The sequence below is a fragment of the Pinus tabuliformis genome, chromosome 1_2 (genome assembly GCF_031772625.1).
Source record: "Pinus tabuliformis cultivar Carrire ecotype Pingquan chromosome 1_2, CPIR1, whole genome shotgun sequence".
In the NCBI taxonomy this organism is placed as follows: Eukaryota; Viridiplantae; Streptophyta; class Pinopsida; order Pinales; family Pinaceae; genus Pinus; species Pinus tabuliformis.
Window position 1 is genome coordinate 1,031,250,575 of NC_142298.1, and position 8,633 is coordinate 1,031,259,207.

Here is an 8,633-nt window from a genome sequence, read left to right on the forward strand (position 1 = left end):
ACTATATAGAGTCATTGGAAAGGAAAGAGAAAACAACCAAAGAAACAATTCAGTGTCCTGGAGAAGGGAGCAACCAGTTAAATGAACAATCAACCTCAAACATCTTAAAGCAGGAGATCTTTGAATTAGAAACGTTGAACGAGTATCTCAAGAATGAGAATCAAGCATTGAAGACACAAAGTGAGATCCAGATTACAAAAAGTGACAATCTCATCCTTCATATGAGCTTGTGGTATAACAAAAAGAAAAATATGAATAAGGAAAACATAATTATGTAAAGGGAGATTACCAACCTAAAATATAAAATTCTCATGAAAACCTAGAATGCCAATAACTACCAAAAAGAAGAAAACGGTGAAACTCGAAGGTGATAAGTAGGAGGCACAAGTGAATGACAAGTAAGAAGTGTAGGAGGACATACAAAATCTCTAATTTGGGGGAATGTAGAGTCCGAAGATTGTCTTACCATGACATCCATTTTTTCCTAATATTCCTCTCTTTTCCTATATATTTACGACCTAAATAAAGCCATATCCACCAGGTTTTGATGAAGGTATGCAATAATATGTCTTATTATTCATGTTTGAATTTATACCCTATTTTTTGTTAAATAATGAAATTGGCTTTTGAATCGGTCTGTTTCCCCAGCTAATCCAGATTTCTATAGTTGTCTCCATTGTTTGCAAGGTTCAGAAGCTCCAGGTCAGCATCGAAGGATGCAGATGGATAGAGAATGGTTTCCTCGTGGATCCCTTCCTATCCCCTTGAAACTGTTCGTTAAGATAACTGAAAAATATCATGGTCAAACCCCAAGTCAACAGCAGGATTATCGCTGAAACGAAATCCGAGTTCAATCGAAATCTTATTGATTTTCTTTTGGAATAGCAAATCAAAGATTTAGAGATATAGTTTAGCTAAGATAAAGATATTAGGCTTAAATTACTCATGTTGTTATGCCAGAGACTTGTTATAAAACTTATGGCCGCAATAAGATTTGGTGTGCATCAGATGATGTAATTTTGAAACAGTTTTTGAATTTCGTTTGCCAGCAATACAATTGGTTTTGTGTGTATGCATTGTGTTGATTGGAGATTGTGAACAAATCTGTGGAGGGCCCCTACGAACAGTGACAAATCTTAACCAATTGCAATTCGATTTCTTTTCATTCCTTGAATACTTTGTTTTATGTGAAAATGCAGCATAATGAATTCATCAATGAATCATTATTTTCATAAGTACTTCCATCTGCTTCATACCTAGTTTAGCCTGTCATTTGAATTGCTTTATACCCTGTACAACATGGTTACTTCATTTGCTTATTATCTAGCATACTTCAAGTGTGCTTACTTCATAGTATAGATGTTGTTTGAAATATCTTGTTTGAATGAAAATTGAATAAGTAAAAGTGTGAGTGTTTTCTCCTAAACAATTGAGTTCTGAAAATATTTCTTCACAATTGATAGAATAGATTGTCTTTTTGCACTTAGTGAATTAGAAGTTGTAGCATAAAGATTCAAGACCAAAAATATCAAAACAATCTAATACAAGTAGGATCACTCTCATATCATCCATAAACTAGTTAGATAGAGAATCACTCCCAAGGAATTAGCTAACAACTCTAAGGATTGCAACTCTAATATAATTAACAAACACCACCTCCATATTCATCTTAAGTTTAGATCTTAAAAAATACATAATGACATGTCGAATAACTTCTAGCACATATTGTGTGATTGTACTTCAAGAGTCTACACACTGTGGTTGACAATTTATGATTGGCAATTTAAAGACATTAAATTGGCCAAACAGCCACCATGACGAACAAGCCATGCCCAGTTTCTATCGAACTATCCAACCACCATTGGATTTAGAAAAATGATCACTTATATTGATTTCATTGAAGTCCTCCAACTCCACTCCTCTATGTGGTTCTCGTTTCAAAATATTTCATACTGGAACCGAGAATTTCTCAACATGAGCACTACAACAATGTATCTTCAAAGCACACAATTAAATACCAAATCCACAATCTCCAAATACTCCTGCAATCAAACTCTGATCATATCCTCACTAGTTGCAAAAAATATTGGCTGAGACATACTTCATTTGACTTCGGCAACACTAGCAAATTGCTTCAAAAAAAATGCATCACACAACCCTCACAAAACTTTCACAAAATCCTCCAAACTCACACTTAACACATAACTCATCCAACCAAACTACCATTGAGCTATCTCCAATACATAGATGAACTGAAGTGCTCAACTCAATAATTACAAATAACTACTAAGCCCCACAACTTTGTTCATATGCATGATGTAATCCAGATTTAGCTCATTGAATCGATCAAACCACTAACTCCACTTTCCTTTTGATATTTTCAAATTATTATATTCAATAGGACCCACTAACGTATTCAACCACATGCCGAAAATTTAAGATCAAGAATGTCGCTATAATACCAAAATTATCTGAGTTGCACAAGGAATGCGTAGAAGAACTCGTGAAAAGGCTTGGTCACACACAAAAACTACACAAACGCAACTAGAGCTCCTCGGTCGCTCCCACAGGCCTGCCTGCCAACAACTATAAAGTTTCAATTGCTCCCATGACTCACCATCCATGCGACTGGGCAGAGGATGAAGGAAAACCACAACGAGATCAATTCAAATCTCTACCAAACTTCAGGAACACCTTCATCAGCTCCAAAAAACACCTCCAAGCCTCTATGATAAGTCTGCAACTGATGACATAGGCCAAGGACTCCTACAACAAGTATCTGACAAACAATCCCTAGTCTACTAACCTCGTCACCAAGAACAACACCTCTAGATCCTCAAGCAACAATGGCAACTTGTCTAAACACCTCCAACACTTGTAGAAACTTCTCTAACTCATGTAGCAACATCTCCAACTCCTGCAACAACAACATCATGTCATCCAACTACTTCCAACGCTGGTGGAAGCACCTCCAACACATGCAACAACATATCAACACATGTAGTAGTAGTCCAACCACTTGTAGCAACAACATCTTCAACATGCATAACAACAACCATCTCTAATCAACCTCCAAATCCATGTTGACAGCAATGTCAACTAGTATGACCACCAAACCAAACACTCATCACACTCATCACACATAAGGCATATAACAAGCAACATCATGACCATGTTGACATCAATGCAAACACTACAATTCCAACAAGCTCCCCCTTTGGCATTGATGTCAACCTCAATCCAACATCTCAGGCTCATCTCCATACACTCTCCAAAAATGAAGTTGCAACTGTGAAATTGATCTCCACAATCCAAATCTCTCCCCCTTTGACATGAATGGACAAGTGTCATACCAACACTGAAGAAAATTCCAATAATCTTCTAGATGAGAGAAGTTCTCCCCCTTTCATAGTCAACACCATGCACATGAAAACCAAGAAGTCTCTCGTGGAAGATAAGAATGTGAAACAAGGAACTCAATTGCCAAAAATATCTTCAACCATTGCCATGCAATATCTAAAATTGTACATGTTTCGCCTAAGCATGTAATGAAGCTACAACCACACTCTCTTTCTTGTTGAAGAAACACATCCTCTTCACTGCAATAAGCCTCCTTGCCAAGTGCATGAGAATACGCCAGATGAAACATGACTCCAACAACTTTGGACAAGATATACAATGAATTACAATACATATACAATGCTTCATGGAGAAAATACATGGTTGTGACAAATGCATAGGACTCGTATGAATCCACTATAATAACACCTATTACCAACCATGACTCTATGGACCCAAGTGTACATCAGGCACCCAATGCAATGGGGCTACATCAATGATATACAAATTAATATATGAATTGGAGTTCCATTTACCCATACATAGCTAATGACATGAAATACTAGACAGCATGGGTGTCTCCATAAGGAATATGCCCAAAAGATGACACAATGATAATCCATGGCTTTTACAACTGCACACAATGGTGTCCTCTTCCATACATTCCAAAAACATGAAATAACATGAGTACATGGCATCAATGAGAAATGAAATGTGATCTCCACATGTAGTAGAATAAATAATATCATATGCTAGTGCATGGCCACTCATTGCCTTGGCCATCACCATCTAAACAATGAGGAATGTGCAACAAAATATTGATAACCACTAGCAAGCACCACCATGCTCCACATGTGCATCAACAACAAAATCAGTTGATAGCATCATCATAAAAATATGTCATATAAGTAGCAACAAATACATCCTCATCATCACAAAGCATCCATGAGGCTCATCAATCTAATACTAGCATCGACATAAACTATGAGCAACAAACGAATAGTCAACAATAACATCGCTAGCAAAATATAAATGAATATGCATTGTATCCAAGGAGCATCAACAAGGTATTATGTATCAACGACAATAGTATAAGATTTAGCAATAGAGAACCATCAACTATATATATACTCATCGTCTTCTTGACCTCATGCCATCAACCCACACTCTCTCTATGTATGAGCAACAATATAAATCTTCATGACTCAGCCATCTAAAAATTATCAACAACATGCATGAAAATATCATGAGGACCAACAATCATCCTTCTCATATCTCATCCGTCCAACAACACATGATCAACAACATGATACATCTAGAATAAAAATCATCAGCCAAAAAGTGCACACTCTAGATGAGCTAACTCTAACACATCATTTCATCTTCCATGGAAACTTCACATGCATGACAACACATGAAATAAGCATCATATAACAATATAATCAAGATCAATTATCAACTATGTCATGAAAAACATATGATTTTGTTACTATATGGTAGAAACAACAAAACTCATTTCCTGAAACACACTCATGACAAGTAATCACAACAAAAATCCTCCATTGTGAGCATGATGCCAAAATTCTCCAGATCCATTAGGAAGCACAAATTCTCCCCCTGAATGTGTGATCCTCCATCACACCTAGACAATACACATAAAAAAAACTACATGGTTGTCATGGTATTAAGAATATCAATAGTAATCCAACATGCAACTACTCCAAAGTTAACAAACAATTGATATATGGATGATTTGAATGATGAAAAGCTAAAAGTAAGAATAGATCGGAAATAAAAACAATACTTCAAACCTCATTAACTCTTGTTGAACACATGAATCTCTCAAAATGCAGATTTATCTTCATGAACTCTTCCTTATATGGATGAACATCCAAGAATCTATATGTTACTCATGATGCAACCATATGCTCCCCTTGAGACCAAACAAGCCTAAGATTTTTATGGAAGTTCCTTGCTACTCTTTTCTCCTCCAAACTCTCATCTATTGATCCTTCCTTTTCTTGTGTGGTTGGACTTGCATGTTTTTCTTCCTTTGATTATATCTCCTGAAACACATGGGAAACTTGCAATCCTTGTCTTAATGGCCAATATTGTCACATACAAAACATCTTATCTGACCAAGGAAACAAGGAATACACTAATACGTTCTGTTGATCTAACTTTTATTCCTTGCATGCGCCCCGTAATCAATAGCGCTATAGCCAAAATCATTGCATGAGAAACAATAAACATAAAATGGACTATTATACCTGACAGATGAAGATACTTTTTTCATGAAGGCTTGAGGTATCTTTTCCTTTGGCTGCTTCTCTTGATGAGAGGCCATGATCTCTCCACTACTACATATTGCTACTATATGTCCACAAACTCCACAATTATAACACTTCCAAATTATATTCTTCTTCTTTGGCCTTCTTCGCTTGTTATTTTTCTTCTTGTATGGATCTTGATTCTTATTTTTCTCACTGATACTAGTTACTCCAATAATTTCTGATTTTCTTGTAGATGCTTCAACACTAGTTTTGAAACTTTATAATTCCGTCTTTGCAGAAATTTCTTTAGCCTTCAATTTTTGGAAATCATCCTCCAGCTCCTTGTATTGCTTCCTAATCCCATTTTCGTTTTTCTTTCCTTCTTCCAGTTGAGTCTTCAAATCTGAAATTTCTTCTTTGAAGGCACACTCCTTTTATGAAAAATTTGCAGCAACAGTCATTGATCTTAATTTTCATCCATGAGCTTTTGAATCTCTGCTTCTAATGGCATCATCTTTTATTTATCATTGTTATCGGGAAATCTAGTGTCTATACAGAGCTGCTAATCCCACTAAGATTGGTAGCTATCTTAGAAAGAAACAAACTAAAACTACTTTCATTTTCCTTTATGAGAAGTAGATAAGAGGGGAACAAAGGAGACCAACCTCTGTCTTGCGCTTGGTTCCTCTCCCTTCTGATAGATCTTTTCCACTCGCTTCCTCGTCTACCCAGCTTCAAAGAGCACCTGTGGAATCAAAGCAACATAACACTATCCAAGAACAGAGATCTACTATCACAAACAATATAGGTCCAGATATATATTGACCACACAAATGCATATATCATCAATCATACAAGAATGTGGAGGAAAAATTGAATAGCTTTATTAATATCAAGAATAGCAAAGAGGATTACAACCAATTGTTCTGACCCAGCGTCGTCCTCTCAGCAAGAAAGCCCCAGGGAAAATTTTAAGAACCCCCCCTAAATTTATAAATATAACAAATGGGCGAATCTCCATGGTATATAGGAAAAATGGAGGGCGATTTTATCAATAATATAATATGTATATATAATTTTTTGGCGAATCTCTCACCAGGCATGGTGAATATTTTACTCAATTATAAAATCTTGTAAGATCTTGGCGAGTCTTTCACTAAATAATAAAACTTTGTAAAGTCCTAGTGAATCTTAGCATAGGCTACATTTTGGTTTAATTCCCCCATTTGAATAGGCTACATTCCAAGTGAATACCATTCGTCAATACCATGTGCCATTTTGGTGAATACCATGGGTCAATACCATGTGCCATTTTGGTGAATACCATGGGTCAATACCATGTGCCATTTTTATTTTTATAATAATGGTTTTTTGCATGGTATTAATAACTATCTAGTCCATGGTATTTGTCCCCCAGTATTTTGGCCATAGGTTTCACCTAAATATAACCCATTTTTTGAGTGTTCGTAAATATAAGGTGACTTATGGAGTAAATATAGAAAAATGTTTTATTTGTTTACCATACCTCTCATTTATTTATATTTTTATTAATTTACCATATCTCTTTTACAAATATGGTATTTGGCCCATATTATTCACTTAAATAAAACCTCTTTCTTGAGCCTTCATAAATAGAACAAGGGTTATGGACTAAATATAAAAAGAGGTTTTATTTATTTACGATACGTCTAGTTTATTTATATTTTTATTTATTTACCATACCTCCACTTTACTTATATTTTTATTTGTTTACACCCTTACATGTATATAAGGTGACTTATGGAGTAAATATCAAAAATGTTTTATTTATTTACCGTACCTCTCATTTATTTATATTTTTATTAATTTACCATACCTCTTTTATAAATATGGTATTTGGCCCATAGGATTCACTTAAATAAAACCTATTCTTGAAATTGGGTGAATGGATTCACTTAAATAAAACCTATTCTTGAAAATGGGCGAATGGAAGGTTGTAAGTCCTAATTTCAAGGGCTAAATTTAGCTTTTTTACCCTCTCCCTTAAAATAAGGTGGGCTATTTGAGGTGATTTGTAAAAATGTACTATGATACAAAATATTCGCCCACTAAAAATTTAAAACCCCTTAATTTTTTCAAAGGGCGAACATTTGCCCCTAAAATTATCCTTGGAAATCCCTTCTTCACCTCCTGAAAAGCTTAGATCACCAAACACTATGATGTTACACCAAGAAACCAACAACACTTCCTTACAAGATACAAAATTCCAGCCTCTAGATCTCTCGGATGAGGGATCCATATATAGATGATTGCAGGGAGGTGAGTCAACTTTTGAGATTTGATTAGTGTCCTCTCTCTAATAGTTCTTGATTCCACTTAGAGATTGATGATCTCTTACTCATCCTTTGGCGAATTCCGAGAGGCAAGTGTCATAGGAGAAGTTTCTGGAAGATTCCATGCCGAGCCACCTTGCAAACTATCTCTGCCATTTGTCCAGTCTCGCTCATAGCACCCTGCAGAAGAGCTATCCAGTATGCATCGTACCTTTTACTCTGGGCAGGTGGGATGCATCGCACCTTCTACACTGGGCAGTCTGTATGGTCCAGATTTGACCAGTTCTGAGAAGTTTTCTGTGGAGAACTTTTGGGAGATGATGTAATCAGCTGACCTTGTTCCTTTAGGGTGTGAAAAAACACTTTTAGGGACTTAGGAGCTCTTGGTTTATGGACATATATGATTGGGGTCACAGTGCCCAAAAATGCCTATAACAGTTGCCCCCTAAAGCGTGAGGTCGTTAATCTTTTGATGTCGAGTGAAATGCTTTATCATGAGGATCCGAGGTTTTTTCGAGCTGGAAGGCGACCTGTAATAAGATACAGTACAATACATTATCTTCATAATATTTTCATGATCTAGCTGAATCGGGCATTCCCATGCTCAGCTTTATAAATTCATTTTCATGTACATAAGACAGACAATCGTCGTGTGCAGACTGATGATTCTGGTAGAGCCATCATCCCTTAGATTAGACGATTATCTATG